This window comes from Pseudochaenichthys georgianus, chromosome 20 (genome assembly GCF_902827115.2).
Source record: "Pseudochaenichthys georgianus chromosome 20, fPseGeo1.2, whole genome shotgun sequence".
Lineage (NCBI taxonomy): Eukaryota > Metazoa > Chordata > Actinopteri > Perciformes > Channichthyidae > Pseudochaenichthys > Pseudochaenichthys georgianus.
Window position 1 is genome coordinate 219,049 of NC_047522.1, and position 9,270 is coordinate 228,318.

The following is a 9,270-nucleotide window of genomic DNA, read 5'->3' on the forward strand; positions in this document are numbered from 1 at the left end:
GAGCAGATCCTGGTCCAGAAGGGGAGGGGCTTCACCTGGAGAGGCTGATCCCAGAGCAGATCCTGAAGGGGCGGGGCTTCACCTGGAGAGGCTGATCCCAGAGCAGATCCTGGAGGGGCGGGGCTTCACCTGATGAGAGGCTGATCCCAGAGCAGATCCTGGTCCAGAAGGGGAGGGGCTTCACCTGGAGAGGCTGATCCCAGAGCAGATCCTGAAGGGGCGGGGCTTCACCTGATGAGAGGCTGATCCCAGAGCAGATCCTGGAGGGGCATCACCTGATGAGAGTCTGATCCCAGAGCAGATCCTGGAGGGGAGGGGCTTCACCTGATGAGAGGCTGATCCCAGAGCAGATCCTGGAGGGGAGGGGCTTCACCTGATGAGAGGCTGATCCCAGAGCAGATCCTGGAGGGGCTTCTTTGGACAGAAACACAAACTCTCATTAGACCTAAAGGCAGAGACTCAGCAGAGGCGTTGGAGCGCACACGGCCTCAGAACATAATGGAACGGTAGGGGTATAATCACGAGAGATCATTTGGCAGAATCTTTTCATCACAGGTAGTGTTTCATTAACGCCACACACATTCTGATAACACACTCCTGGTGAGACCCACCTGCATGTCCTCAAGTGTCCCATGTTCAGTCTGACAGGCTCTTTCCTGAGGAGAAGGACATCACGTCTTATCAGTCAGCCACAGGTTGACTGTGTTACTCTATTACAATTCAAAGTGACTGTGGTTCTCTCCTCTGGGTTCTCCGTCACAGATTGTTCCACATTGTAGTTCAGATCAGACATTTGTAAACATCACTGAACCCTCAGTCTTCCTAAAGTCTCAGGAGAGGATCAGATTCTCACCTGAAGTCCCTCTGAACAGCTGATCGACCCTCACAGCCGATCCAGCCTCACAGCTGATTGGATCTGAAAACACAGAAGAGTTGTGTAAATTAACCCAGTATAAAAAGCCTGTTAGTTTCCCTGAAGCTAACTCAGATCAGATTAAATACTAATTTTCCTCAACGGGATCAGAGACCTGATTCACGTTCATCACATCTGAGTCATGTTAGCGGTAGGGGTGTAACGGTATTCGTAACGGTGTAAATATTCGGTATGGGCCCACGTGTGTATCCGAACGAATATAACGTTAAACTTAAAGAAAAATTGAGAATGTGAAAAACTTTTTGGAAGGCAAGGCAAGTTTATTTATATAGCACTTTTCAACGCAAGGCAATTCAAAGTGCTTTACACAAAAAAAAATGAAAGACATTAAGCATTAAAAAAGAAAAGCTAATAAAATAAACATTAAGGAAAAATACATGGATAAAAGTTACAGTGCAGTTTAAGATATGAATAGTTCAATTAAAAGCAGCGACAAAAAGAAAAGTCTTCAGCCTGGATTTGAAAGTAGTCAGAGTTGCAGCGGACCTGCAGGTTTCTGGGAGTTTGTTCCAGATATTTGGAGCATGATAACTGAACGCTGCTTCTCCATGTTTAGCTCTGACTCTGGGGACAGAAAGCTGACCAGTCCCCGAAGACCTGAGAGATCTGGATGGTTCATAGTTTAGCAGGAGGTCAGAAATGTATTTTGGGCCTAAACCATTCAGTGCTTTATAAACCAGCAGCAGTATTTTGAAATCTATTCTTTGACACACAGGAAGCCAGTGTAAAGACTTCAGAGCAGGAGTGATGTGATCCACTTTCTTAGTGTTAGTGAGGACTCGAGCAGCGGCGTTCTGAATCAGCTGCAGCTTTCTAATAGATTTTTTAGTGAGACCTGTGAAGACACCATTGCAGTAGTCGAGTCTACTGAAGATAAAGGCATGGACAAGTTTTTCCAAATCCTGCTGTGACATTAGTCTTTTAATCCTAGATATGTTCTTTAGGTGATAGTAGGCTGATTTAGTAACTGTTTTAATGTGACTGTTGAAACTCAGGTCAGAGTCCATGACTACACCTAGATTTCTGGCTTTACCTGTTGTTTTGAACATTGCAGACTGAAGCTCAGCGCTAACTTTTAAACGTTCTGCCTTGGCTCCAAAAACCATTACCTCAGTTTTATCTTTGTTTAATTGGAGAAAGTTCTGACACATCCAGTCATTGATTTGTTCAATGCACTTACTCAGTGTTTGAATTGGAGCATAGTCTCCTGGTGAAATTGTTACGTAGATTTGTGTGTCATCCGCATCGCTATGGTAACTTATGTTGTTGTTCTTCATTATCTGAGCCAGTGGTAGCATGTAGACGTTAAAGAGAAGAGGCCCCAAGAAGGAGCCTTGAGGAACCCCACATGTCATATTTGTCAACTCGGATGTGTATTTACCTATAGAAACAACGTTGTTTCTGTCCTTTAAGTAGGATTTAAACCAATTTAGAAGTAATCTCATTGTTGGTGCCAGCAGGCCCTTTCAGCAAGCCACGTGTACGAGTTCATTGCTCTTTAAAAAACATGATACAATGACGAGCAAGTCCTAATGTCAAACAAGTACAGTTCAGTTCAAGTGCACATTATTTCAGTTCATCGAAATGCTGCACCTTAATGTTTATTATTTTGTATTTGAGTGAATATATTACTCACAATTTAATAATAAAAATATATATAATGTTTTGTGATCTTTTTTCTGCTGTACCGAAAACGTGAACCGTTACACCCCTAGTTAGCGGCTACATGCTAATCTGTGATGCTCACCAGGAACACAGGAGGCCTGAAGGTGGGAGTCCTGGACAGCAGGGGTCTTCATGTCTGAATTAAACAGAGAGGGGAACACCTGAGGCTCAGCAGAACTGCAGCCGACACTCAGCTAGGAGCGAAAGACAAATGCTCTTGTTCTTCATGGTTCATCAGCTGAACTATGCTCTCATCACGGTGTTAGACATCCTTCAACTCTGCTGTTCCTCCATTTAACTCACCTTCACATGGAGCGCTGCCTCAGTCTGCTTTCTGTCAGAGAGAGAGGAAGTGTTAGCAAGTGCTTCAGGAGTCGAGTCCTCCAGGTCTTTCAGGCCGACACTCAGCTAGGAGCGAAAGACAAATGCTCTTGTTCTTCATGGTTCATCTGCTGAACTATGCTCTCATCACGGTGTCGGAGCTCTTCATTAATGCTGCTCAAGCAGAATGTCTCACTCACCTGCCACTGAGTCCAGGGTCCTTAGGAGAGGAGGGTCCTGGGGAGAGGAGGGTCAGAGGACCAGCTGCAAGAGAGAGGACTCACTTTAGAAAAGGCATGTTTCAATAAAGAGGCGTCTGTTCATCTGCACGCATCAGATACAAGTCTTCTTTCACTCTGACTCAGAGAGATTCCCAATGTTTTGTTACAAGATCATCATTTAGAGTCCTTTAAAGGGTGCTGAGACATGATGGATGCATCACCTGATCTGGAGGTCAGCTGGAGCTCAGCTGGAGGTCATCTCCTGCAGGAACAGAGTAAAATGAGCTCCATCTCTAACATTCAGAGTGCTTTCTTCTCGCTGTGAGCCTCAGATAGATCAACTGGTGGGTTGGAGGTATCGTCATCCAGGTAGTCGAGAGTAGCAAATGCTGTCTTCACAGACGAGAGAGAGGAAGACCTTGAGAAACTCTGAGGCTCACCTCGTTTCAGCTTCACATGTCGCTCCGTGTAACAAAGAGGTCCAACTCGGTGTCCTGCAGCCGCCTCTCTGGTCCCAAGTCCAAGAGGCCGGGCTATATAAAGGGCCGGTGGCGAGTCTGTGTCGGGCAGTCTGTTCAGCTCCACGTGTCGCTCCATGTCTGAGGCCTGTGGACACAAACCCTCGTTAGCTCCACAACATGAGACAAAGACACCATATAGCTCTAAATGGAAGCGTCAGCGTATGGTTTCTCAGATATCACATCTGTCCACTACTCTTATACTAAATCATCACAAACTTCCACTTAAAATCTGTAGTTTCTTCATTGAGCAGATGGAGTAAATCACAGCAGAGGATCTGAGGAGGTTCCCAGCTCAGAGACTTCTTCTTCCACCTGAACAACATCAAGAACTCCGATTAAAACACATCTGGAGAAACTGCTTCACTTTAGGAATCAGTGAAATAGCACACTGCTAACATTAGCATGCTATCAGTTAAACTTCAGCCATTAAGTTTCAGAAATCACTTCTGTCCACTACTCTTATATAATGAAACATCACCAGTTTAGCAGTCAGAGCAGAGGTGGAGAAGTACTCTGATCTAGTACTGAGTAGAAGTAGAAGTACTCTGATCTAGTACTGAGTTAAAGTAGAAGTACTCTGATCTAGTACTGAGTTAAAGTAGAAGTACTCTGATCTAGTACTGAGTTAAAGTAGAAGTACTCTGATCTAGTACTGAGTTAAAGTAGAAGTACTCTGATCTAGTACTGAGTTAAAGTAGAAGTACTCTGATCTAGTACTTGAGTTAAAGTAGAAGTACTCTGATCTAGTACTGAGTTAAAGTAGAAGTACTCTGATCTAGTACTGAGTTAAAGTAGAAGTACTCTGATCTAGTACTTGAGTTAAAGTAGAAGTACTCTGATCTAGTACTGAGTAGAAGTAGAAGTACTCTGATCTAGTACTGAGTTAAAGTAGAAGTACTCTGATCTAGTACTGAGTTAAAGTAGAAGTACTCTGATCTAGTACTTGAGTTAAAGTAGAAGTACTCTGATCAATCAATCAATCAATCAATCAATGTTTATTTATATAGCCCAATATCACAAATGTTACATTTGTCTCAGTGGTCTTCACAGTGTGTACAGAATATCAGTATGACAATACGACACCCTCTGTCCTTAGACCCTCACATCGTACAAGGAAAAACTTCCAAAGAAAACCCAGTTTAAAGGGAAAAATGGGAGAAACCTCAGGGAGAGCAACAGAGGAGGGATCCCTCTCCCAGGACGGACAGACGTGCAATAGATGCCGTGTGTAAATTGAAAAGATAATACATTTGCAACATAGGTAGTCCAAATGTTTGGAAATGCATGTGTGTATATAATAGGAAGATGAATCCACGAGGATATCCATCCAGGACCGATGATCCAGGACCACAGCCACGACTCAAGATCCAGCGCTCGCGATCCAGGACCGCAGGCTCATCCATGACTCCGGATCCCAGCGTATATAGACACCAAAAAGAAAGACATGTGGGGAAGCTGGGTTAATCGGAACATGAGAGGACACAGGTATAGACAGAGAGAAGGAAGAAGTAAGATGTCCCCCGACAAACTAAGCCTATATCAGCAAAACTAGGGGCTGAATCTAATCAGCCCTAACTATAAGCTTTATCAAAAAGGAAGGTCTTAAGCGCACTCTTAAAAACGGATAGGGTGTCTGCCGCCCGAACACAAACTGGAAGCTGATTCCACAAATGTGGAGCTTGATAAGAAAAGGCTCTGGCTCCCATTGTACTTTTAAAGATTCTAGGAACAACCAACAACCCTGCATTCTTGGAACGCAATGCCCTAGTAGGACAGTAGGGTATAATGAGTTCTTTAAGGTAAGATGGCGCCTGCCCATTAAGGGCTTTGTAGGCGAGAAGAAGAATTTTAAATTCTATCCTGTGTTCTATAGGGAGCCAGTGTAAGGCAGCCAGAACAGGAGTAATGTGGTCCCTTTTCCTAACTCTGGTTAGTACACGAGCCGCAGCATTTTGAATCAGCTGAAGCGACTTGATTGACTTCTTGGTACTCCCTGATAATAAAGAGTTACAATAATCCAGCCTAGAAGTAACAAATGCATGGACTAGTTTCTCTGCATCGTTTTGAGGCAAGATATGCCTGATTTTTGCAATGTTACGTAGATGGAAGTAGGCGGTCCTTGAAATTGATTTTATGTGGGCGTTAAAGGATAAATCCTGATCAAATATAACACCAAGATTCCTTACAGTCTCACTGGAGGCCAAATTAATGCCATCCATAGTTAGTATGTCTTTAGATAATTTGTTTCGTAGATTCTTCGGGCCAAGTACAATAACTTCAGTTTTGGTCGTGTTTAACATCAAAAAGTTTAAGGTCATCCACGTTTTTAAGTCCTTAAGGCAGTCTTGAATTTTATTTAGATGATTAATTTCATCAGGCTTGATTGATAAATATAGTTTAGTATCATCCGCATAACAATGAAAGTTTACAGAATGATTCCTTATAATATTGCCTAACGGAAGCATATATAATGTGAACAAAATAGGTCCGAGCACTGAGCCCTGTGGCACTCCATGGCTAACTTTGGTTTGTGTGGAAGATTCATCGTTAACACGTACAAACTGAGAGCGTTCAGATAGATAGGACCTAAACCAGCCTAAAGCAGTTCCCTGTATGCCAACTAAGTGCTCTAGTCTTTGCAATAGGATATCATGGTCGATAGTATCAAATGCAGCACTAAGATCGAGCAAAACAAGAATAGAGACAAGTCCCTTGTCTGAGGCTATTAGAATATCATTTGTGACTTTAACCAGAGCTGTCTCTGTGCTATGATGTGTTCTAAAGCCAGACTGAAAATCTTCAAATAAATCATTGTTTTTTAAGTAATCACACAAAGTACTCTGATCTAGTACTGAGTAGAAGTACTCTGATCTAGTACTGAGTTAAAGTAGAAGTACTCTGATCTAGTACTGAGTTAAAGTAGAAGTACTCTGATCTAGTACTTGAGTTAAAGTAGAAGTACTCTGATCTAGTACTGAGTTAAAGTAAAAGTACTGAGATCTTAGTAACTTTCCACCTCTGATCAAAATGAAGCCATTTCTGTTTCCTCACCATTTAATGTCCAGATCCATTCTGCAGAGATCCTGTCCTGAGGCCTGCAACCAGAAGAGGAGAGATATTTAAATCCATGCATTTAGTTTAACCTGCAACAACCTCCCAATCCAAGTCTGTTAACTCCTGCCCATGCTGCAGCTAGTTAGCTCATGCTCTGAGCAGCTAGCTCTAAAACAGAATAGTTTAACTCGTTCCCGTGCAGTCAGAGCGGTTGGCATTCTACACAAATATTCAGTTGTCCCTACCAACATTTTAAATCATCATCATACATCATACACGGGAAAGCTGCAGAGAGGAGACTTTAAGAGGATACACAGAGATGGTAGCAATACATTTCACCCTCACTGACATGGAGGCATACAAAACATTACATTCTGAGTGACAAGTTCAGTTCATAATGCCCTCAGTTTTGAATTAATGTAATGAACCATGATGTTCATGTTCCTTTTTAACGATGTATTGGAATAATTGTCCATGAAAGTTAAAACAAAAAAGTGTATTCTAATTATTTATCCAGAATCTGCACATTAAGGCATTAAATAAACATATTGGAGTTAAAGTACAGCATTTACCTCTGAACTAGTGGGTTTAGGTATGAAGTAGCAACATTGTAAATACTCAAAGTACAAGTAGCTCAAAGTGTACTTCAGTACATCTGGTAATAATTTCCTCACCATTTAATGTTCAGCTCCATTTTGTAGAGATCCTGTCGCAAGGCCTGCAACCAGAGAAGGAGATAACGTTTTAATATTGATCTTAAAATCATGTATTTAGTTACAAACTCGCTGCAACACCTCCAAGCATGTTAACTCCTGCACATGCAGCCGCTAGTTAGCACATGTAGCAGCTTAGAGCTAGCTCTTAAACAGAATCGTTTAACTTGTTCCCGTGCAGTCAGAGAGGTTGGCATTCTACACAAATATTCAGTTGTCCCTACCAACATTTTAAAATCATAAAAACACGGGAATGCTGCAGCAAGGGGACTTTAAGTGACATTAGTCACACATTAGCTAATCAACAACATTAGCTCACATGCTAATTAGCATCACACACGTGGGAGACAGAGGCCTGCCTGAAAAAACAAAACATGAATATATTTTTAATTATAACGAGTATTAAGATCAAAATGAGCAGTGTTTCTCACCTCCTGCTCTGGCTCCTCTCCGGCTCTGGCTCTCTCATCTCAGATATTATCGTGATTGTTTCTTCTTCTTCTTTAGTTTTATAGCGGATGGGAAACAGCTTTCAGGAGCATTTACCGCCACCTTCTGAAATGGAGTGGGTCAGCTCGGCGTTAATCCAAATTCTTAATATAATTCCTGTCCTTTTGTAAAAGCTTAAACAATGCCCTACATGCTACATCCCCTGAACTCCTTCTCAACATCTCTACTATATTTAATTCTGTTTGATTTCTGGTCAGTGCTTCCTTTAGTAGCCGAATACACGTTCTTGATGGTATTTGAGACATTGCAGAAAAATGTGCTCCACTGTTTCAAAATGACCACAATACTCACATTTACCTGTTGCATGTTCTTTCCTAACTAATAATGTGTTATTTAATATTTAGCCCTGTGTGACTAAATCTCATTCTGGAAATGTCGTCCTCCTCGTCTTTACTTAGTTGACTTCTCCAACTTTCTTTTGAACATTATAAAGATGTCTGCCCTGAACGCCTCGGTCCCATTCGTCCTGCCATTTCTTTTTAAATTGGGATTGTATGTTTCTTTGATTTCCTCAGGGTTCTTGTTCTCCAGGTGAAGTGGTCTGACATGAGGACTCATTCAAACCTTTAGTTAACCAGGACCATCACTGACTGCTGTGTAAGCACCTTGCAGATGACGAACGCGCAGCGGCACAGGTCACGCGCACCTGACATAATAACGTTACTTACCGTTTAAATTGACCAAATAAATGCAGCAGACAATGTTATTTAACCACAATTACAATTTATTTTGACTATCTTCTTCTTCTTCTTCTTCTTCTTCTTCTTCTTCTTCTTCTTCTTCTTCTTCTTCTTCTTCTTCTTCTTCTTCTTCTTCTTCTTCTTCTTCTTCTTCTTCTTCTTCTTCTTCTTCTTCTTCTTCTTCTTCTTCTTCTTCTTCTTCTTCTTCTTCTTCTACATTTTTGACTTTTCATTTTTCAAATGAGGGTGCATAACTGGAAACACTGGAAACAATGCTGCTCCAAAAACAAGTTGTTTTCACTTGAAATAAATACAACAATCTGCCAATAGAACAAGTGAATATTTGCTTGGTAAGATTTCTTGAAATAAGATGGGATATTTAGATGAATCAGATCTTGTAATTAGCTTGGAGAACTTATTTTAAACTATATTTGACCAGGATCAGGACATGTTGTGTTACAATATAAGCCGCAAATGCTGAAAAGTGTTCTGTTTTCTGATGTTAGTTGATGATGTTAGTTACAAGATGATGCATCGTCTCAAAACAAGACCCGGTATCTCACTGCGGTGTCACTTCTGAAGTTATTATGTCTTATCAGATGTAAAGACATTCTGACTAGATATTAGACGAATAAACTGGGCAAGATTTTG

The 9,270-nt window shown here is 41.6% G+C and overlaps 7 non-coding genes across 7 annotated transcripts; all 7 read right to left on the reverse strand.

Annotated features, from left to right (window-relative positions):
- Nucleotides 1–484: 484 nt before the first annotated feature.
- On the reverse strand, nucleotides 485–558 carry LOC117466131 (small nucleolar RNA SNORD47). The gene has a single exon (XR_004554252.1). It is a non-coding gene; the product is annotated as a small nucleolar RNA SNORD47 (small nucleolar RNA).
- A 2,223-nt stretch (nucleotides 559–2,781) lies between these two features.
- Nucleotides 2,782–2,866, reverse strand: LOC117466121 (small nucleolar RNA snR60/Z15/Z230/Z193/J17). The gene has a single exon (XR_004554242.1). It is a non-coding gene; the product is annotated as a small nucleolar RNA snR60/Z15/Z230/Z193/J17 (small nucleolar RNA).
- A 129-nt stretch (nucleotides 2,867–2,995) lies between these two features.
- Nucleotides 2,996–3,080, reverse strand: LOC117466142 (small nucleolar RNA snR60/Z15/Z230/Z193/J17). The gene has a single exon (XR_004554263.1). It is a non-coding gene; the product is annotated as a small nucleolar RNA snR60/Z15/Z230/Z193/J17 (small nucleolar RNA).
- Nucleotides 3,081–3,812: 732 nt separating this feature from the next.
- LOC117466137 (small nucleolar RNA SNORD75) lies at nucleotides 3,813–3,879 on the reverse strand. The gene has a single exon (XR_004554258.1). It is a non-coding gene; the product is annotated as a small nucleolar RNA SNORD75 (small nucleolar RNA).
- A 198-nt stretch (nucleotides 3,880–4,077) lies between these two features.
- Nucleotides 4,078–4,145, reverse strand: LOC117466138 (small nucleolar RNA SNORD75). The gene has a single exon (XR_004554259.1). It is a non-coding gene; the product is annotated as a small nucleolar RNA SNORD75 (small nucleolar RNA).
- Nucleotides 4,146–6,912: 2,767 nt separating this feature from the next.
- On the reverse strand, nucleotides 6,913–6,994 carry LOC117466141 (small nucleolar RNA SNORD74). Its single transcript, XR_004554262.1, has one exon. It is a non-coding gene; the product is annotated as a small nucleolar RNA SNORD74 (small nucleolar RNA).
- A 607-nt stretch (nucleotides 6,995–7,601) lies between these two features.
- LOC117466140 (small nucleolar RNA SNORD74) lies at nucleotides 7,602–7,681 on the reverse strand. The gene has a single exon (XR_004554261.1). It is a non-coding gene; the product is annotated as a small nucleolar RNA SNORD74 (small nucleolar RNA).
- Nucleotides 7,682–9,270: the final 1,589 nt, after the last annotated feature.